This window comes from Sturnus vulgaris, chromosome Z (assembly GCF_052056855.1).
Source record: "Sturnus vulgaris isolate bStuVul1 chromosome Z, bStuVul1.hap1, whole genome shotgun sequence".
NCBI lineage: Eukaryota > Metazoa > Chordata > Aves > Passeriformes > Sturnidae > Sturnus > Sturnus vulgaris.
This window is the reverse complement of record NC_142283.1, coordinates 14,107,626-14,131,771: the sequence shown is the minus strand read 5'-3', so window position 1 is coordinate 14,131,771 and position 24,146 is coordinate 14,107,626. Positions and strand designations below refer to the sequence as shown.

The 24,146-nt window shown below is 37.3% G+C and overlaps 1 protein-coding gene across 1 annotated transcript in view; it reads right to left on the bottom strand.

The window, feature by feature from the left end:
- EFNA5 (ephrin A5) overlaps positions 1-24,146 on the bottom strand; it is a 205,843-nt gene that overhangs the window by 108,806 nt on the left and 72,891 nt on the right. The gene's annotated exons all lie outside the window — the stretch shown is intronic.

Here is a 24,146-nt window from a genome sequence, read left to right as displayed (position 1 = left end):
ATGCAGACAGATTTAGTTTAGGGGTCCTGGATAAGAAAAAATATTGTTGAAAGGAGCACAAGGAATTTGTTGGTGTTTAGAAGATAAACTTAGAAACCAAAGCAACAGAGTGTGAACACTACATGGTACAATTACTGGTGAGGACCCCCTTCTGAAACTGAGCAGCCTGTTGGGATATGTAGGACATTTGATAGGTAAAATCACTCTTGCCATTTGGGTTAGAACCTCATTAACAGTCAAACAGCAGTGCTGAAAATTAATGACCTGCATCTGACTGCCCAATCAAAATCCACTCTTCATAAAAATATTTACACCTGAGAATGGATCTATCAGGTGTCCATTACTGTAGACTATTTGAAAATAACTAATTTTACCTAGAAAATATTAAAGCAAAAGGAAAGAAAGATTACATTTTTTGGAACTTCGCAATTTGTAATGCAGAAAATGGAAGGATTTGGACAGAAATGCAAGTGTAAAGTTCATGAAAGCTCTTTTAGACTCTACTCCTCAGTGCAGAACAGAGAAAACCACATATCATGTTCAGCTCTTCATACACTGGCGCACACCAGCTAATTTGTAAAGAACATCCAGAGGTCTATCCAGCATATCATTGTTAAGAGTACACAGAAAATTGGGTGTTTTGCATCAAAATGTATCAAGAAGCATGAGGGAAATGAAAACAATGTATTACAATTAACACAAAAAACACCACATCTTTTTGGCATTATGCTGACATTAAACTATTTAAACTGCTTAAGGTTCAATGCTACCACAGAATCATTAACCTAGAGGATGAGGAGACACAGAGATGTTTTCTCACCTCTGGAGTCTTCAGCTGTCTGCCAGGGAAATCTTTCTCCTGTGAGTTCTTCCTGAGGTGACCTAACTGCACTGGAGCATGGACTTTTACAACATTCCACAAGATGGGGAGCGTCAGGACAAAACTGTGTTATTCAGCCTTCTGCCTGGATCTTGTGCAGTGCAAAGGGGTGATGGAGAGTGCCACTCCAAAAAATATCACCATTCAGGAGCAGGGAAGGATTTCTGAGATGAACATCAGGAAAGATTCATTTTGCAGCCAATATCTATGTCATTTGCTTATGTACTTTACCTAAGGTGACAGTGAAATTCCAGCTGGAAAAACTTGGTAGGTGTAGCCACCACCTTCAGACACAAGTGGACTCCTGAACAGTCACTAGACTCTCATACCAGTCATTTAGAACTGCTCTGGGAGGATTAAACTGTTTGTTAGTCTTCTTAAAGAAAACTGTTACTTTCTTTGGCTACAAGAGAACTGCAGGGCAATCAATTCTATTAAACAAAACAAGCAGGAGGATCTTGTTACATGTATGTGAATGTATCTTTTCTTCCAAGAAAAAAGTGAACCATCGAAAAAGATGGTTCAAAGCAAAAGGGAGAAGTTTAGTAGTTGAGAGCAGCTAGTATCTCAAAGGCAGAGCTGCTGAGATTTACCTCCATGTGTTCAGGGTGTAGAGTAATGGATGGTGTATGGTTTGTAGATCTATGGGGACTCATCTCAATTGAATTCTTTAACAGCTGGTATGACAGAGATGTCCATTACCCAAATGGACATCACTTTCTATTGATCAGTGCTCCACTTAGCAATCTCGTTTGTGATTCTTTTGTCTCTGCCCTCATCTACCCTAGATGAAAAGAAGGAAATAATCAGGCTTCAAAATAGTTAATCCACCTATTAGGCAAAACAAGCAATTAAAGCACCTGAGGCACAGAACCTTTGGTATATCTACCTCACTTTTCCATATGACAGGCAAGCAGAACAGAGAAGCAGTCTTGGTATGAAAGAGAAGATAAAGAAATGCTACAAACTCTATTTATGTAAAGTGTCATGTTCCTTTCATAGCGTCTTGTGAAATGTTTTTGTTTCTCTTGACACATACTGGGCAAAAAAAGCCGACAAAGTGGCTACCTTACCTAATAAACTAGTGAATCACCTGGGGACATGCAACTGCCTTTAATTTGATTTATGCAGTTAGACTACAATTGCACAGTATGTTTGTTACACAGTTCTCATATGAAAGATTTGAGTAGACATGAGAAAAACAACATTGAAGCATTTAATTTCTCCTTCACAGTACATATAAACACCCATGTCATGGAGATAGTTTTTTTTATTCCTTCACCAAGATCAGCAACAGAAATAATTAAAAATCTCCTAGATCTGAACGGCATAGTCATTAGCATACAGTCAATGATTTGAACCGCCACTAGGGCTTGAACTGCACTTTGCAAGGCTTTTCAACCCGTTTCCATTCAGAATGCCTTCCATACCCAGATTTCCCCTGAGAAATTTTTTATGATGCTAGAAAGATGTCAGCCAGAGACAAGAGTTCCCTGGCACCTGAGCCACAGACAGGACTATCAAATAACCTTTAATTACTAGATGACACTGGATGTCTGAGTTTGAATTCTGATCTCCAAATATTATCTATGCAACTGTCTGGAGAGATAAGACTGTTATGATAGCAGCAGATAAAATCAATTAAAATGGGGAACAGTGAACATATTGAGACCCTAACTTCCACCACAAAAACAGTTTATGAGAGAACAGAACAGAACACACACAAGTGGCAAGATGCAATGTGCTCTCTTCTATAACAAAAACACTGCCTAGGATCTAACCTCCTTCTGCATTGGAAGGAGGCATGCACATGGAATAGCATAGTTTGAGTGAGGGAAAACGCTGCATACTCAAGACTAAACAACAATCCTATAAACACTGCTGGATTACAAATGCTGATACCAGTAGCACACATAGGTTAATTTTAAATTTAGGAAGATGTTTACAGCTTCAGCCACCAGCATGAATATTCCAATACAACTGCAGGGCATACATTTTTCTTTTGCCTTATATCTGAGCAATTTCTCCTTTCCATTCATGCAATTCTGCAAGCATCTCTGTCTGGTATTGCTCATAACCTAATCTACTTCAGGATTTATCTCTCATTGTTGCTGCCAAAACCCCCTGATAAGGCTGTAAGCTTTAAATTTTTACACATTCAACAACTAAGAAATATAGCAAAGATGTTGCATGTAAAAGGGACCATGAATAAGCATTTCTTAGTAAGCACATGAAATTTTCTTCATTTGGCAGAAAAAGGCAAATACACAGGAAGAGAGAAAAATAGGACGGTTGCTATCAAATCTATCTAATGGATCCCACAAGGCAAGACTGTGACTGCTGGAAACTAGTGTTAATAAGGAGAATCTGGTTAAATAAATCACGGACATTAAGAAATAAAAACTCAGTTTTAGCCAAAGAAAGGCTGAAACCTACAAGCATGCAACATAGTGCTGCTTAGAACATCTCCCTCTCCCCACCCAGTTTCTATCAAAATACATTTAGATATATATAAGTCATTAGAAAAAGTACTCAGTAAAGAGTAAAGCAAATAGGAAAAGGAATACTTTAAAATTCATCCATCCATTATTTTTGTGGTGCTACTAATCTCTGTTTGACTCTTAGGATTCCATATAAAATTGGACTACCTACCAGAATGCAAAGTAGAACAGAGTCCTGACTCCCATTTTTTTGTCTTTCTGATTATTTCCTTTTTTTAATACTGCATTTGTTTGATGGTGATTTAACCATTTAATAATGTAATTTAAACTTTGTGAAGTGATTCTCCAAGTGACATCATGTAGACCATCTTTTAACATGGTGTTTCAATTTCAGAATTAGAAAGTAAGAATATGCACTTTTTCTCCCCTTTCACACACACCCTTGCAAAATCTCAACTTAAATATCTAAATGAAACACTTCCCTCCCCAACCCCCCCAAATGTATCTGTTTTCTATAACTGAAGTTTCTATTTGTCCAAGGCTACCTAAATGGACATCTGCTGAAGCCTTCTTATTATACTTCCCTGCTACTCCATGAGCATAACTCACCCAGAAAACAAAAACAGAGGAAAGAAGAGGGGGAAAAGGAGCATGTTATAATTGGCTTTAAATTTAATTGAGAATGTTTTTAAAAACTAATGACATTGCTTAAAGATACTAGTCATCTCTTCTTAAGTTATTTTTAGCCTTCAAGAAAGCCTTTTCAATATCAGCATTTTCGTTGAGTCCATAGAAAATGAATCTCAGATGAGAATTGAAGAAATGTTTAACCAAACTATATTATTCAGAAATTCGTGCCATATTTGAGCTGCACATTTTGCTACACAATATAGTTGACTTAAAATGCTCTCACGTATTTTTAGGCCATTTCTTAAAAAAAACTGCTTTTCCTTAGAACCTCCTTTTGACTTAATTAAAATAATAGCATAATTCTGGTCTGTAGGGGTACAATTGCTCTTCGACTCTGTTTTGATCGTTTGGTATGCTTCATTTAAATCAGTGAAGTAATTTTTGGATCACTATCTCTTTTCTCAAAATATGGCAAGCAGAAAGTCTTAGTGGCCTATTCCAACTACTTACTTCATAATTCTAATTTCTCTTATATAACTACAAAACTATGGCTGGTACTAAATATGGAGTGCAACTCTGAGCAACGCAGTATTTCAGATAAGTATACTACCTCTCTTCAGCATTCAGCCATTGTTTGGCATCTCTTTGAGATCGATGGCTTGCTCTTCTGAGAGGATTAAATACTCCCTTCAGAGCAAAATGAGTTTCAGAAATGAAGATAGTTTGGGAACTAATGTTTCCATATTACTCTCTAATGGGGGGGGACACAACTCATGTTTTACTTCTTTGTAACAATAATTGCAGGTTTTACACCTTTACTGTTCACATTCACTTTGAAGTTTCCTCCCTTCAGGCTTCTCCCCTTTCTGCCCTCTTCTCGATTGTTTTGATATGGCTTGCACATTTCCTGCTATTACAATTAACAATGCACATGCAGAAACAATAGCCACTGTCACAATACCACTTTAAAGCTCTCTCCAATTTACAAGACATAATACACAGAGAGGACACTAATGAAAAGGCTGAATTTAAAATCCCATTTATCCTGAAAAGGTCATGCCACATTGAGATGTCCTTGAGAGTTTGCTGGGAGACACTGGGATCTTTCAATGTTGTGGTGATCATTTTCTCGGCAAGAGAATTATGCTTTACATGTCTGGACTGTTTAAGGGTGCACACATGCTAATTTAATTTATGTTTTTAGAGTTGAAGTCTTTAAAGAGAAAATGCAAGGGGCTATAGGTTGCACTGCATGCACAAGGGATTATGCCTGTCTCTCAAGAACACTATTGGCAGAGCTGCAAGATGCAGCAGTGAACATAAGTTCAGTTACTTAGTAGTGCTCTTAATTCAAAATCACCATCTTACAAAGAAGCTACACTATACAAAAAAGGTATTTAAGAAAAATCTCCCTGGGGTTTATAAATATCTTGAAAATTTATAGACTGTTTATACCCTAAATAATCAGACTAACCTACACCAATTGTATTCCTACAGGCAGTGGGTGGGCTACTGATGTTTTGTTATATGAACATCTTCATGTCATCAGTGTTCAAAATAATCTTTAAAAAAATTAGTCTGTAAGTTTAGTCACTTAGAACACTTAGAGCAGGCAGCAACCACAGCTATTACAAGGAATTTCAGATTGAAAGACTCATTAGCTATCTTAGGAGCAAGACTAGTTGTTATACACTATTTTAGGAAGGCTAGGAATTTCTGTGCGCTGAGACAGATGGCCTCACAGACTGAGATGAAACAACAGAAACAAGGGAATTTCATAGAACAATTATTTTAGCCACATTTTATACTAGAGATTATTGCCTATGATGAAATAAAATTCCTGTGTATGTTGTTATAAGCAGAACTACAATCACACACTATCAACAAACTATTCTTTGCAATTACAACACCTGAATTCAGAGGTTGTAAGTAGATTGAGATAATAAATGTCAATAAATGTCACAATAAATCTTTAAAAATACTACCTGAAACACTCCAGATCATCTTGAGGCTCAATTTATTATTATTATTATTATTATTATTATTATTATTATTATTATTATTATTATTGTTATTGTTATTATTATTATTATAATATTCCTAAATTTGAAGAAAGCAGTGTTGTATATCCCAGCTCAAGGCTAAGCCTGAGCACTGTTATTTTAGACCCACATTACACAAATCTCAGTACAATACTGGGCGTGTGAAGACTGGTGTAAATGATGCTCAGTAAAGTAGATATTAAAGCACAAATTAATGTGTACCAATTGCTAATTACTAATGTGAATTAAAATTTCCACTTTTGCTAGCCATCCTTCTTGTCTTCCCCATACAGACACTTCTGTCAGTATCTTCACAAGTCTCTGCTTTAACAAGGTATTAGTCAGAGGCTCTACACTACAACTCATCACTGAAAGAAAGGATGAAGGAAGAAACATGGTAAGAGTGTACTTTATATCTCAGTTCTTCCATTTTCTTAATAATTTTCTTCTGAAAGAGCAATTTTGTCTATGTTTTTGTTTTCTGACTGGAAAACCTGTAGGAAGCCAAAACAAAAGCTCTCCGGTAGTAAAAATTTCTTTCACAAAATAATGTCATGGTACTGACAAAGAGAACTGAACATAAAGTATCTTTTTTATGTAGTTCTTTAAGCACAGCCTGAGCTTGCTGTGCAGAAAACCAGAAGTGTTCATGTCCAAAGGAGGTGGGAAAAAAAAAGGAAGATGTGTTTTACAGGACCTGGCCAAGTGAAGATAGGAATGGTAAACTCAAATTATATCAAAAGCCTACATATTGCAGGCAGACTGAAAAAGATACCTTCTCAACTAGTAAGAAACAGCCTTCATGTGTCTTTGACCAAGGAAAGAAGAATTCAAGCCAATGTTCTCTCAATTACAAGACAGCATGATTCAAAACCACTTAATATATTAATGCAAGATTCAGAAACCTTGCAGCAGATTAGAAAATACCTAAGAATTCACATCACTAATTGATATTTTTTTATGTACTTCAAGTAGGTGTCATTTCATCCTAGGAAAGGCAAGAAAGCATTCTTTACTGTCAATATTTGGGACTGAAGACTTGAATTAAAATGGTCTTCCCCGCTTGCTTCATTCTGTCTCACTCACAACTCATCAATGAAAGAGTGAGTGTTGTGAGTTTGTTCATGTAACAAACTTCAATGCAACTTATTCGGAAAATATCAGTCAATCTCATGCACAGATTGCAGGAGGACCAAACGTTAAGTCAATTAGAATGGATACTAAAGGGAAAATTCCATTTTTCATTCATGTACCCCACACGAAATTAAAAAAAAAAAACTAAAAAACAAACAAACAAACAAAACAAAACAAAAATAAAAACAAAAACCAAAACAGCAAACAAACAAAACAAACCAAACCCAAAACAAACAAACAAACAAAGAAAAAAAAAACCAAAAAAAACAGGAAGAAGAAAAGAAAACTCAAAGCAAGCTGACATCTGACTGTTTCTTCTCAGGAGAGGTCCAAGATGAAAATAGCTGGAGAGCAGAATCAGCATGCATTTGCAAAGGTGTCTCTTCAACACAGGTGTTCTCTGTCTCTCACCTTTCTGAGTACAAAACTAACTTACACATATAAAAATAGAAGACAGGGAAAAAAATTACTCCCAATCTTTTGCAAGTAGCATCAGCAACTGTATGATTTATTTTAATGTGTCCACATAGTGCTATTCTCCACTTTATCTCTGTGTCTACATGGTGGTGGGAAGGGAGAAAGAAGAGATTTTAACCAGCTATTTCATGGATTTTATTAGGAAAATATACATGGTCTTCAGGTATATTAATTGTTCTGATTCTGTCTATTTTTTCAAATTTAGGACAAAAGATGTTTGAGCATGGCCCCCTCAATAATTCAAACCACAAAACAACAAGCCAAATATTATGGATGACTCAGCTACTTCCATAGCAGGAAGTCAGCTACTACTTTGCAGATGGAAGCATGGTATCTGTGACTACCATTCATGTCTTTATTCATTTTTTCCTCATTATTACTATAATCCTGGCACCAGGACTCACCAGTAATGTATAGAACTAACTACTGCAACTGAGAAATACATCAGATCTTTCAGCAAAGACATTTATATTGAAAGTAACACTGGAGGCAACATCTAAAAAGATATTCCAATATTTCCCATCTATAAAACCCCATTTTTCATAACTTTCTTATTTGTCTAACTTCCCACAACTGGAACATTTCTGTTGGGTGTTTTAAATAAGAAAGAATCCTGGCACAGGACAGTACAGATGGGAAGGCAGAAGGAAGGACAGCAGAATCTGTGCCTGTTAGAAAATGCTTCCCTACGGAGCCTGGCATGGAGACCTCCAACTCCACCACTACCCTGCTGTCAGAAGATACCAAAGCCCATCAGCAAATCCCTCCCTGTGTAGTGATACTATGCAGAAGATGACAACCTGCTGCTGTTACCATTTATTCAGTTAGCTGAAATAGCAGAGAATTATGGGATGAAATACAAATGCCAGCGTTCCCAGTGATCCCTGACACTTTGATTTGTTGTGAAAGAAGATGCATGTGAACACTTTAGAGTGTTAAAAATATTTGTCGGGTTGCAAAGTCAAATTTTCAAAGTCAAGAAATGCTGGAAAGTTGTCATTTTATCCTGATCTCAATCTGCATCTAGTACAATACAGTGTGATCATGGTACTATTTGTTCTAGGGGACTCCTGCATCATTAACTCAGAATGAGAAGAGTCTGTTCAAAGAACAGTTACTTTTTTCATTTTCAGGAGAAAGCATTTCAATTAATAGATCTAAGGGTGTTTTTCCCATTCAAAAAGTCTGGCAATAAGAAGCTTCTCACTGCCTCTTACTCAAGAATTTATTTAGGTTGCAAATACTGACAAATCTTACAAATAACACTTCTGTCAGCTGAAGAATATTATTAACTGTATGGTAGAGAAATTGAATTGCAGCAGAAAAAGGTTAATGCAAGAGTGACCAACAATTTGGGCTTCCTGATTTGCAGTGGTTCAGGGTGTTTAGCACTTTATCACTCATGTTCAAGGCATAGTTCCCATTGACTACAATTGCACCTGTGAGAATTCACTACTTTTGCAGATCAGACCCTGTAATTTTAACTCAAGCCACCCAGCAAATCAAGAACAAGCTGCAACTATCTGTGCAACATCTAGGTTAAACCATTTGCCCAAAACCACCACGGAAACTTTTGAAAAAGTTGACTTCACTCAATAAATCGTATTCTTTCTATACTCACTGCATCCTGAGCGTTGGGGGAAATTGGGTTTTGGGGATAATGTAGCCTATTACTGTACCACTTTATGTTCAAGAGAATGCTCTTGCAACGAATTCTACTTTCTAAAGGAAATCACTAAAATAATAAACCATTCAACAACAAAATTTCTAACCAAAGCAGCATTTTTACTTTTAAAGAGAAGGACCCAAGAATCCTTCAGATAACCCCAAGCATTCGGCTATGACTATTAATCTTTGTGAAAAGTCCTTAGATAGTAAGGTGAAGAAGAACAGTAAAAAAGGCAAATGACAGCTAAGATATATAGGGATAGCTAAGACATATAGGAAAGAACACAAAGAGAATTTGGTTAGATGACTAATTTCCTTTCTCTTTAACCAGGTCAAACTGACTAACAAAATGTAGAAGACATAAGGGAAAAACTCAGCAAAAGTAAGAACTCCTATCAGCATATATATGGTACTTCGCAGGTGTAAACTACTTTAAAAATTAACTAATTAATCCTCACAACCTCATATTCCCATCTGATGCAGACAAGTATTATAAACGTGGCTTTTACAAGAGGAAATTAGGGCACTGAGATTAAAAGCTGCATTTCCAAAATGTCCATTAATTCTGTGTGTCAGTCTGGAGTGCCCAACTTGAGACATTGAAATAGAGGACATTGGATATTCTGAGGACCCTCAACTCCTGTGAAAGCCAGCAGCAGTCATAAAGAAGGCATCTGAGAAAAATATCTGAAGTTTGGCAGTGTGATAAAAACAGAAGAGCATTAGAATTTAGAAACATTCTTTTAAGAGATTGCTATTAATACACACAAGTTTGAGGCAGAGCTGGGCCTGATAGTAATTTAAAACTGAATTAAAAATGCATTCATTAATGCAGTCAAGCATTGAAATAACCTCTGAATGCAGCACCTGTGCTAGACAAATAATGTAAGGAACAGAGACGGAGGTCCAGAGAGAAATGAAAGAGGGCTAAGTCATGGCCAGTCAGAACAGTTCATCCAATGCAGACTGAATCTGGTATTTGTTGAGTTAGAAATGCAGGCAAAGGGGAAAACCTCAATGCTTGTGTACACAAGAAGCCTTTCTACCTCTAGAGAGCACAGCAGTAAGGAGTACACAGGTCCTGAATTTGGCATCCACAGCAGCCTCCTGGAGGCCCCACTGCTGGTCAGACCACAGATGAGCTTCTTCCTCTGCAACCTATGTGGATATCAAACCATATCCAGCCCTCTCTACACATGAAAAGATCCACTCCTTAGAGAGACAGAGAGACTCTTGCAATTATTTGCAGAACCCCAGGTTTAAAAACAGGCAAAAGGAGTGTAAGAGAGCATATACTGGGGGGTTGTGAATTTCAAAAGTAATTTCTTTTAACCTTTTAAAAACTGGACTTCAGATGAAAGTAGTACAAATAAATCTCTTGAAGGACTCTATTTTCCTATGCACAGGCACAATTCCTAGAAGTCACACCCAGAAAAACTTCTCTTAATTTTTAAATTGTAGCATCACACAAGCTTGCCTATGATGTTTATCAGTGGTAATGAATGCTCTCCAATACATGGGTAACAAAGGCAATTAACAGTGTGCAACAACTCGAATGCCAGGCTTGGAACATATGTTCTTCCCTGTCATCTAAACCCCTTCTTCACTTCACAGTAAATGAGGAAATAAAAACCATGCATTGAACCTGTCACGTTTCTCACTGCATCAAAAACACATCTTCCACAAACATTACCGGTCTGTCAAGGCATCAAGACTTGGCATGCCGAACAATGCATGCCTTTCCTGATCTCAGCTGCTAGCTGTGTATATTTACTACATCAGCTACTGTATCAAAAGCTTCATCTTTGTGTCTCTTCAGTAGAACATGAAATATAACTGTTATCAAAGAAGTTAAGCAGATCAACTTCCTTTCTGGCATAAAGAAGAAAACCATTATGGAAATAAAAGTTCCATGCTGCAGAAAATATTCAGGCCTGTATTAAACGAACAACTATGTATGGGATTTCTAGTTTCTAAAGGAAAAACATACAACTTTTTCTAAGCACGTTTCTTTGACCAGTCTTGTTTGTAGAGCACTGAACACAGTGTGCTCCCTCATCTGCCATTCTGACCAGGACATTTCACAATAACCCCTCTTACCCCCTCCACAGTCCATTTATAGAGCTTACAAAGAAATAAATTTCTGCCCTTAGCTCTCAATAAAAAATAATGTCTGCTTTCAAACCCTGCCATTTTTTGGAAGAAGGACAGATATTTTATCTCAGCAATTCTTACTGAGCACTGCATCATTCCAAAGGCCGTTGTTAATTACTTAAGGCTGGGGTCAGAAACCTGCGGTTTGAAAGCCACATGTGGCTCTTCAGGAGCATGTGTTTTACTCTTCAATCCTCTGGCAGCAGCTCACAATTTTCAACAACCCACAAGCACAAAAGGAGGGGTTTTTTGGCAAGAAAGGGCCTTAATAGCTGTGTAATCAACACAGCTCCAGAAGTTCTCTTCTATATTGGCTAAGAACGAATCAAACTGGAAAGTCGATTTTGACAAGTAACATGTTATCCCTAGCCTGCCATTAACTTTGCTGAAAAATTGATACGCATGCAAAACAAACAACAAAGTAAATCATCATAGCATCAGCTTGGTGAAACAGCAAGCAGTATTGCCTAAAGAGTTATAATTTTGCATTTCGTAGGGATTTCATTTTGTTAAAAAAAACCAAACTACCACCAACATTAAATGCTCCTTCCCTGATGGCATTATAGACTGGTTTGCAGCAGAGACATTTCAGTACAAACTCAGTCTTTGTCGTCTTTTTGTCTTGTATTTCATAGTGTTTCTCCAAATAAAACCAAACTTGTCTACACACACACACACATACACACATACATACACTAACGAACCAGGTTTTTCTTCCCTCCTGTAACTTTCTGCAGGGCAGTTAATGACTGGAAATTAGTGGAAAATGGAGGGGCCAGAACACGAGAGAGATATAGTTTGTAAAAACTGCCCTCCAACATTGGTACTGCTGTTCAATTCATCCTTGTGATCAATTTGGTTGTCTCTGGAACATCTGCTCACAAGCTGACAAATGATGAATCCCATCTCAGAATCCATAAGCAGAAAAACAGCAGTCTGATAAACAGCTAATAGAAGAAATATATGCACCTTTCATAACGAAGACAAATCACTCATTCTCACCAAGTGCTTCCAACAGGAACACTAATTCTGTATTTATTTGCAGAGCATATGTACTGTGTCCAAAGCAGTGCATTAAAAAATATCTCCAGCAGCCAAATGGCTTGATTACATTGCTCTTCCCCAATGTAACAGCAGCTCTGAAACAATAACAATATTAAAAGACCCTCTGTGAAACAAAAACACTTCAACAATATTTTGTGGGGCTTAATTTTCTCATTCTTGTTGTGGAGTAGGGTGATTATTGTATTGAACACTTTTATCCTGGAAATATCCACAAAATATCAAGGTCACCCAACAAAGGCTTTCATGCATTTTCTCTTAAACACAGCTGCTATTTTAATTAATAACTCAAAGAATATACTGCAGGATTCACCTTGGTTTAGATCTGGTCAGATGATTTTCTTGACACCAGGGACACTAGGTAAATTGCAATGCTCTTCCCAAGCCACAGAATGGTCTTTTTAAAAGCTAGGATGTTGATGAATTGTTCTTTGCCATGGCCTAAGCAAGCACAGAACACCATATCTATTCCTCCTTCTGTTCTCTCAGGAATGATGAATGGAAAAATGAAGTAGGAAGAGCAAGAGACCAGCCTGAGCTGGAAAATCTAGCAGATATAAGGAGGAATTATTTTAATCAAACTGGAAAAAAAAGCAGCCCTGCATTATTCTTCTAGTTCTGTCCTCTGATTGAAAACACAGAGCATGGGAATTATTGTACTGCATTTCTGTCCGAAAATGGTTGACACGCTGAAAATAGCAGAGTCATCCTTCACACTCTGACACACAAAAAAAGGACTCCTTTAATATAGGCAGTTTAAACCCTGACTTATGAGTTATGATATGCTCGTAAAGTCAACAAAGTTGCTGTAGTGCACACAGATTCTTTAGTTTGCAAGTGCAAAGTAATATTTATCTCCTTTGGAGTAGCTGGATGACTTATATCCTACCATCCAGTGCCCACACCATACATATTCCACATTGTAATATTTACTCACAGACCATGGATAATAGAAAGTAATTATCAGATATGCAAGTCTTCATGAATTTAACAGGAATATTTATAAGATCCAATTAGCTTTTTCCCACAAGATGAACTGCACAGGCCACTAAGAGTATGCATCCTCTAATTCTAACGTGGATCAGATAGACAGTTCAACATGCAATTAAGATGGACCTGGAAAACCTTGAGGAGTGAGCCCATGTGAACTGTGTGATAGGTCCCACATATGGGTTAGGGCAACCTCTGGTATAAACACAGCCTGGAGGAGGAAGAGACTGAGAGCAGCCCTGCACAGAAATTCTTGGGTATGCTGGTGGATAAAAAACTGAGCCAATAAGGTGCACCAGAAGCCCAGAAAGTCAGCCTGGGCTACATCACCAGCAGCATGGGCAGCAGGTTGAGAGAGGTGATTCTGCCCCTCTGCTCTGCTCTGCTCTGCTCTGCTCTGCTCTGCTGAGATTCCACCTACAGTACAGAGTCCTGTGCTGAAACCCTCAGCATGGACCTGATGAAGCAAGTCAAGAGCTAGACCCCAAAAATGAGAGGGGTGAATCCCCCTGCTGTGAAAAAAGCTGAGAGAATTGTGATTTTTCATCCTGGAGAATAAAATGCTCTGGAGAGACCTCATAGCAACCTTTCAATATTTAAAGGCAGTTTATAAGAAAGATGACTTCTTAATAGAGCCTGTAGTGATAAGACAATGGTTTTAAATTATGAAAAAAACAAGGCAGATTCAGACTAGATATAGGAAGAAATTATTTACAAAGAGGGTGGTGAAACACTGGCAGAGATTGCCCAAAGGGGCTGTGGATGCCACATCCCTGGAAACATTCAAGGTCAGGTCAGATGGGGCTCTGATCAACCTGTTTTAGTTGAAAATGTCCCTGACCATTGCAGGGACTTGGAGTAGATGACCTTTGAAGATCCCTTGCAATCCAAAACATTTTATGATTCTTTGAGAGCAGAGAGATCACTGTTCAGCAGACTGGTGGTGCTATATAGCAGGCAGGCAGGCAGTCTCTGGGGGATAATAAATCTGTCTTGACCCAGTGTCTTTGCTTCACCCAGGGTAAAATCCTGCAAGCACCTGTTTGTTCATGCTGGATAGGCAAGTTTCTGCTGCAGCCAGAAATGTTTTCCAAGGTATACTCTTTCAAGCACACACACTTAGCATGGAGGAGCAGAAGATGCAAATTTTGTGTCACCACTATCAAGAACTGTACTGCTTTTTGTGTCTTCACTGAAGTAAGTGACTATACAGTAATGGCATGAGCCCTGGTATTTCTTGAGACATGGGATTATGGAAAATTAAAATTTCTTAGCTGCTGCAGCAGTTCAGAAGTGATACAGAAGTGGTTAGAAGCAACACAAAGTTACATTAAGAAGTTCTTCAAGCCCATTGACAAAACATGTAAGGTCACCTATCAGCTGACACATCTTAGTGAATACAAGAATTAAGTGGGTGGTCTTCATCCATGCATGCAGGTACTATTTCACAGGAGCTATCATTCCTTTTTAAATAATTATAAGTATTGCTCATAGTCTTCTGTAAAGAAGTCAAGACAGGAATAAACTTAGCTACCACTTCCCTGATCCAAGTGCTTTAAAAGCCAGACAGGAAAGTTGTTCAGTGAGTTGAACCTTTTCAGTTTTTATGATAAATGTAGTCTGTGAATAATAAAGTAGAATTCAAGAACGTCTCCTGCAGCTTCACCTAAACCCACTTCAGAGGTACTTCTAAAAACATGTCAACAATTGGTTAACTTTTAACAAACTTGACTGTACACACAATATATGTAGGCATGCAAATAGCAAACCATTTATTCCTGTTGTGACAGAAGTCACAGCTGCAAGTTGAGCATGCAATTTTATATAATTGAGTTCCAAAATCCTAACAGAATTGGGATTTAGATGGCAGAGCAGTTAGATGCATTTAAAAAGGGTTTAGCACACAAGGAAACCATTAAATTCTTCAGTCTGCCTGTATATTTTAGCATTGATTAATTAGTGCCAACCACATAGTTCAGTGCCCTTCCACAGCAACTTGAACATGACTTACCGAAGTTAATTCAAAGTTATTAAAACAGATGTGTATAGTGCTGCATTGTTACAGAGTTCTCTCTCATTACATTTACAACTGAAATTTCCATTACACAGATGATGCTATGCTAAGATGGCATTGTTACACTGCTTTTCTTCCCACTCCAGTCCTATGTATTCTTTGTCTTCAAATAAAAGGGTTTCAAGGTTATTTTGGTTTTTTTCCCTTTGTTATAGTTTTGACTTGCCAATTTAAATATACTCATGGGTATATAAGTATACTCACTCTGAGTCTGTCCTTCCCCAGGTGAAACCAGCACACCCTTGCATGAAGTTAATATGGATTTTCCTCCAAGAACTTCCTGCACACTAATAAATTTCTCAAAATTAAAAAAATTACTGTGAAGGAAAATAGGACTTGTACATAATAATTCAATAATAAAATGTTTAAGAAATCTTGGAAGAACATATGCTGGTTTTATTTCTTTTCTAGAGCAGTGATTGGTGTTGTTTTATGGGTTTTTTTTAAAGACAGATTTAAGGAAATGCTACCCCCTTTAGTGAAGAACAACAGGACAAAAAAACCAGAAAAGAGAATAGACTTATTTTGCCTTTCTCCTATTTCACTATATTTTTTATCACATTTCACTATGGTGGGATTCTGCTCCTGCGATCACTGTGCCACAAAGGCACCTGAAGTCATTACTCACTCTGTTAATCACTAATATGAATGGGGAAGAAGGGCCAGAACCTTTTCACACTGCAGTCTCATACTGCTCAAGGGGAAATAAATAATCCAAGTGTTGAAAGTGGATGAAATATAAAAAGCCCTCTTTATAAACTTAACTTAAAGGTAAAGATGTCACTTATTTCTAAACCTTAGCTACCCATGTAGACTGCATTATCCATAGTCCATTGTACTTCCAGAGCAATTGCTACTAATTATTTCCATAATTTTCCAAAGCCTATAAATATAAGAAAGTACTCAAATACAATTGTGTCAAATTTAGGCATTGTGGTTTCCCGAAGTTTAGCATCATTGCTCACGCAAGTCCAAGCAGTAAAGTTTGACCATAAGAAGTCAATTCAATTACAGAGTACAGAATGTGTTTATTTTCTACATGCTGCAATAATGTAAAGAGCTTCTTTCTCTTTGTCTTACAAATAAACAAGCTAAACGAAAATGTTGTAATGGCAAAAGCACTGAGGTAAAAATACTTGCATGTCCATTCCATACATTTACAGCACTCTTTTCTTCCCTCCTTTGTAGCCTAGTAGCTCTGTTTTCATCTCTTCTACTGAGCAATGTAAAAACCACTGTGCAGTTCAATAGACCTGTTTCGGGGACAAAATTTTCACAGCTGTCCAGGAGGTAAGAAATGACATTTCTTTTACAACAAAGGAAACTAATATATTGCATCAATTTCATTCAGTGAGAATTGAAAACAGACCCGTGTGATCCTGAATGACAAGACCAAGACCCATGCCCACTACCCTTCAGAATAAATACACCAAACTAATCTATAAACCTGCAGCTTAAACTATGCTGCTCACATATGGAGAGCCTCAAGTTCCTGGCAGACAATACAGCCATCCATTTTCACTACAACTCACAGAAACGCTTATTGTTACCAGCAATGTTTTCCTCTTTATTGTGTAGCCAAAAGTTGCTCCTTCAGTACAAATTAATAGTACACTTGGGATAGGAAGGCCTTTGGGAGACCATTACAGGATTTCAACACCATTTATGTCATCACCATGTGGCGCCTCCTTCACAAAAGGGTAGGGCAGCAGGTTGTGCCCGTGTGCTTGGACAACTATAATGCTGCAGATTCCGTTTGTATACACAGATAGAGGAAACACTTGCCTTTACTGGCTTTAAAAAAGGTCAGTGTTTGATTTAATAAATTCCCTGCCAAGAAAGCAGACTCCATTCTCAAAGGTTTAACACTAGTACTCACTGGGTGGCTGGGTGTCTCAGAGCATTTCTAGCAAGCTACAAAGACTTTAACATCTGTGGATTCCCCCAGTTTGAAACCAGCCCAATTCAGCCGTTTCTATACTTAGCAGTCTCTGTAAATACATGAGAGACGAGTTTGGCAAGCCTCTGTTCCAGCTCTGCATTACAAACTCATCACAGTGTCCTTTAAATACAGAGGTTAAAAACCCACCTATGGGGAAATGCACATTTTAAATTCAAGTTAATAAACCTGTCTTCCTGTCTCAGTAAAACATACTGTAGTTCTATTGCTTAATATCCAAACCTTTGCCTGTTCAAGCAGTCCTACTGACTTACTTCAGAGAAACCACTCATATGGGTTCAGTCATACACATGCACGATTAGGCTAAAGCGACTAAATGTGAAGCAGACTGTCAAAACAATAATTTAAAACTCAAGTGCATAACACTGCATATACTGCAACTGTATATAAAGCTGAAAGTCTTGCAATGTCAAAGAAAATTTATTTAATAAATACTATAGCAATACTAACATTAGCAACTACACAAATGCAGTACTTTCTAATTTCAGAACATCACAGTAACAACAAATAATACCGATCAGAGACAGCACCTATGTGTGGTAAGTATTTGTTCCAAAGTCCTTTTAACAGAAGGGTTACAGTCTCATTTTTTTCAAGCAGATTATGGCCCATACTCATGTATTCAAATTATGCACAGATGCTGCCCTTTCATCTCTGCCCTCATGAATCTTGAAAACAGATAACTAATAAATAATGTATTCATTACAGTAGCAGAGTTGCACTCAATCAGATCCATCTTAAAAAAGCAACAAAACTCAGAACCAAATAGATTTAACCTCCATAAATACTTTTTCAAGTGTTATTTCCTCGGTAATACCTCATGTCCCAAGGATGATTCATCCCCCTCCAAAAAAAAGTAAAAATCAAGATATACTTTCCCAGTGAAAAACAATGACATTCTGTATGTGCTCAAATATCACTGCACTGATGCAGTACTTTAACTCTGCTCTCTGTGCCACATCTGAGACATGGCTCCTGGTTGTCTACCCTAACAGTCAGGCTGTTACCAGCATGCAAGATGTGTGTGCTCCCTCTGTTGGCTACCTTGCTCTTTGGTAGGAAAGAATTCACATAAAAGGGGAAAAAAAGCCTTACTGGGAAGGAACACTATTTTAAGCTTCTGACTAGGACATAAAAAATTATCTCCTGTGAAATGGAGAATGAATTTAGAAAGAGAAAAAACACACAAACAACCAAATATCTGAACTTCACCCAGCACTTGATCAGCCTTAAATTTTGCAAGCATAAATATCTGGTCTCAGACTTTTCTCTTTGTAATGAATTGGTGACCAGTATTACTAACACGATCAGGTTCAGGTATGCAAAAAAGTATTTAGATGTCAAAGTACTGGTATATCAAAGCACAAAAACCACTATGAAAAACTATGCAGCTGCTTATTTGCTTGCAAACACCAAAGTTATGCCACAAAAGCAGATTTGGAAAAATACTGGACTATCTATGCGTATTCATAGTGTGTTATACCAAGAAACTTAAATCAAAGTTTCAAATTTTGCACCAAAAATTTTGCACCAAATATCCTTTCAGAAGGTTTTAAAATAACTCTTACTTAATAGAAGTGAATGCAAACAGCTATTTCATTCAGCAACCCAAATTAAGTGCTCTGGCTTCGTGATTATGAAGACCCTAAGTGGTGATATTGGTCACAATACCACCTCCACTTTCACAGGTAATTAACTTGCATGACGCCAGCAGTTCAGAGCTCTTCACTCAGTAGCACCATTGAACAACTGCATCACAAGGGCAAAAGAAACCCAGGCACATCTCCTGCCCAGGCCCTTTGCCCAGGAGCTTCTGAACCCAGCAGAGCTCTTCGGCAAGGAAAAAATAATAAAACAGGGAAAGACTACAATGTAAACAGGGCTCTCCTGCAAGGCTACAAGCTGTTAAACAAAAACATACTACGTAATGACAAGGCTTAGAGATCCAGTGACTTATTAGTCAACATAGGGGTGTGTAGCTGGCTGGAATTCCCAAATCAGATTGTCTGCCAGACAGTCAATTCCATTATGCTGCTCTGATAAAACCTGCAAAACCTTCAGACAGCTATCCTCCTGCAGCATCTAGCAGGACAGCCAGTAAGCAGATCTACGTGGTCCCAGGAGCAGAGGTCTATTCTCTTTTAGCTCTCTAGCTGGTTTCATTGTGACTTCTTTATTTCTCTCACCCACGGTAAACTGAACGCCAGCATGCAGAGCTGCACTGGGTCACCAGCTGACATCCCCTACAGAAAAACAAACGTGCCTCTTAGACCATCATGGCAACATTGTACTTAAAGTATCAATACCTTTAAGCCTTCCTACATTAGATTATCATGCTCAGTTTGTCATTAGATGTTGCGGCTGCAGTACTCAGTACTGTTTAAAATATAGCAAAATCAAGCAATAGTTTTTGCCCACTGAGGAACTGGTGTGTAGAGAGCATTGCTGAGGAGTGGATATGAAATATCAATGTATTTGTCTCTTGACAGCAATGAAGGGAAGATATCTTGGTCTTTATATTGCACAAAAAATGTTACTAGATCTCAGCTGTGACTAATGGCTAGAAAAGTTTGTCCTCACTCTGTCACCTGCAGAGGTGAAGATCATGCATGCCCCTTGACACTAATCAAGTTAAGACATTCTCTCGCCTTCTTTTTTTTTTTTATTTTTTCCACCTTCCAAAAGAAGGAAATAAAAGCACTCTATTCTGTTTTATCCTGATTATTCCTGATTATGTGAATACTCCTCTGCCTCCATCAGGATTCAGAAAATAATAGCTGCATAGTTTTTGCTCTATAGGGCCCAAGCTTGGGTTGCTAGGGTAAAATCCTGATATCTGCTCAACTCTTTACATACTAAAATCGATGAGCATTCTCTTTAGCAGGACTTTTGGTCCTCATTACTCTGGCAGAGGATATAGGGCAGTAGAAAGCATCTCTGTAACTTCTCTTTTAAAAGTGTTCTGCCTGTGGCACTGAAGAATCTTACAGGAATCTGGGCTGAGGGCATGGAGTGGACATGTCTCTCTGGAAAAGATTTTGGGGAATGATGGCAGAAGACAAGAAAAACCCTGAACGCTAAAACTCTGGGAGTAGAATAACAAATAGGTTGTAACTGCCACTTATTTTTACCTTCCCAGCTCTGATTTTCATATCAGCATGTTTCTTGATGAAACATAAGCACTGCATTAATATCAATACTAAGCACTTTAGACAACAAATACAGAAAGTAAACACAGCCATCTAGGCATCCACCGATGCTATATGCCATACTGAGTAGCTTTTAAAGATAGAAAAAATCTCAAAGAGTTTACCAGTTAAGAGAGTGGTCCATTAAATATCCAGAAAAACAGCATACAAATACTATGTATGACAGTCATTTTGAATCTGGGATTCAAATTATTATTATTCAAATTACATTAGCTAGTGAATAGCTCCCCTCCAACAATTCCTGTATTTTATTAAAGAACTGGTATAATACAGCAACATTGTCTGCAATAGGGAAGAGGATATGAGAAGGTCAATTGTAGTTGTGTGGGGGTTATGCTCCGTGGAGTTGTAATAAGAAGCATCAATGTGCTTGTTTACAAAGATTTATGAAACCAAACGTGACTAGGTACTTACAACCACGGCTTAAAGCATATTTAAAAATAAGGGTAGAAATATGGGCCCAGTGTTTTCAGAAAATACATACACCATGAATTCCTAAGTCTCCTTAGTCCAAAACCTAGTAGTAGTCTGTGGTACTACTGATCCATCTGTGACTAAACACAGAGTAACTGTCTCTCAAGGATTTCATCAGCATGTACATTGAATTAAATAACTTAAAAGAATAGAAATAATATTTTCTCTCAAAGCAGGGCAAATAAATGATTGAAAATAGTTTTTTTAAAACAACTCTTTGCTGAAGAAGGAGGTTTCTGTAGTGATCTCTGCAGTATAATGAGTGGCATCACTGAGAGAGAATGTCAGTCGTATTTTAGCTCAAACATAAACAGCAAATAGTTGCTGATACATCTAGAAAGTCCATTATCCTTTATTAAAGAAACTTATCTAAATTTTGAACTTCAACATAGAAAAATCCAGAATGCTTTAAACTGAAATGCACATGTATATAGCTTAGCTCAACATACATTTTGAAATTAACAAAATAAATAAACCAGCTTTTGATATAATGTACTGAGATTGGTTCTAGTCACTAACCAATTAACATGAAGTACATTGAGATACAAAAAAAACCCCAAAAACTGAAAGGTGCTATATAAAACTTTCTTACATTATGAAACAAATGACAGTACGAATCTATCTATTAATAAGAAATCTATCATGTCATAAGGAATATTTGTATAATGGACAACAGGAGAGAATAGGGCACTCAGCTCATATACTGCATTGGTCTCTATGATACCAGCCAGTTTTAATATGGCAGTACACAGAAGGCTCGCTGCTGAACAGCATTCCTCTGACTTCGAGAGAATACCTGTGCATATCTATGCTATCTCAGGATCTAGCAGAAGCAAATTTACTTTTGCAAATACTAGAATCTAGTAGTATTATAATTAATTTTATGTAATTTAACTAATTCGTATATAATATACAAATAACAATAGTTTTCTTATATAATAGTTTATTATATAATATGATTATATTGTACATTTAATAATATGATTAAATATAATAGGAGTATGATAACTAATTTTATATAATAGAACTAATTTGTATATAATATAGAAAAAAAAATCAATGTATAAATGCATGTCATTGTAAAAGAGCATTTCAGTTTTAACTGCAGTAAAAAACCAAAAACAAGACCACAAAGTAAGTCACTCCTCAGCCTATAAAAAATGTATGTGTCCTCTGATAGCTAACAAATGATTATATATCTGATACATTTTTTCCTAGCCATACTGAAAAAAAATAAATCCAAACAAAAAACACCAAGCAACAACAACAACAACAAAAGCTAAACAAACCTTTCAGAATACGTGAATCAAATTCTTATGTTTAAACAAAGGAGTTTGAAATAATAAACATTCTCCTTTCCTGCACTTGAGACGATGTTGGACTATTTCAGTAGCTATTTATACCTTTACTACAAAGAACACTTGACTTATGAAGTAGGTTCACAATCCCTTTGAACTGGCATAGATCCACGCTGCTGCAAACAGATGTTTCTGCTGATGCAAAGAAGAGGTAATGAGAAATGAGAAGATGGCAGAAGAACAGATAGCTTTTTTCAGTAACAAGACTTTGCAGACAGAATTGGTACCAGTTTTCCATATTTTTTTATTAGGAATTTTAGTTCATCAGTGATCAAGATTAGTATTTTATGCCTTTAGTTCACCATCAGGGTTTCCACATGGTTTTCTGAATTCTAGTTTCTCAGCAAGTGATAAGAAGACTAGTAAGAGCTTGTGATAATATGAGTGGTCAAAAATAATACATGGATAGAAAACAAGACACAGTTGTCAACAGCCTTGAGGATGAGTGCAGCTAAGACCTTGCTCTGGTGACAGAAATATCTATTAGTTACCATACTGCTAGCTACATCTTAGACAGCGACAAAAACAGCCTTTCACTCCTTCAACTCATGTATTTCTCCCTAAAACAACACTAGATTTGAATTTGGGATAAAAAAATTCTGTACCTACACAGGTGATGGTTCAGGGCATGGTTTCAGATATCTGTGTCTTTTGGTTAATTCTTTCGGTTAATTTGGTTAATGGAGTAACTACAAGGCACAATTCTCTAGCATTTTCAACATTTCAGAAAACAGTGACGCTCACTTGGTCATACAGTACCATCCACAAGCTAATTTCAGACAGAGACAAAAAAAAAAGATACACAGAAAAATGTAACAAAGCACCAAGTCTCTGCAATTCTTTTATCTACTTCCTCTTTTTTCATGACTTCCTAAAGGGTGCTTCTTGAATATCAAATTATGAATATGATAGGGACAGCAAGTAATGTGAGACAGCCATTTGTTTAACAGGGCTAACCCCAAGCCACTAGCACTTGCACAAGCTGTTAAGCTCTGTCATTATACCAGAGCTTTCCAGAGGCCAAGTGCAGAAGGGGTCATCTCTCTGAGAAACTATATACCCTTTACTCCGTGTTTTGCTCTCTGGGGTTAGCTGTAATGTGACCTTCAGAGTGACTTGAGGCTAGAGGTTGGAAAAGTACAGATGCTGCAGAAGATCTGAAGGGCAGCAGCAGTGTGAGAGGAGTTCCAAGGCAAAGCCACGAAAAAGTCCATGATGCTGCAGGGCAGACGTGGCCCCCTCAGCCCCTACCTTACACTGCAGGCTCTGTGCGTTTTCTATGCATAGAAAAGGAAAGAACGAAGAAAAGTACATGTGATGCAAAAAACAAAGATTATGAGGATTTAAGAAAGAAAATAATACAAAGTCTGCAGCTCAAGAACTCAGGCTGCGCACTAGAAATTACTTCCCATTTAGCTAGGATATTCAGTGATCAGACAGAACCAGAAAAAAGAATGCACACTTGATGCTTTGTATTTATTATAATCTTTATGTAAATGTCATGGTATCTTTAATTTTCTTTGCTAATACAATCTCTGGCCTTCCACAGTAAAGTCTGTGTTTGTCAAAAGTACAATTTTTCCATTAGACAAG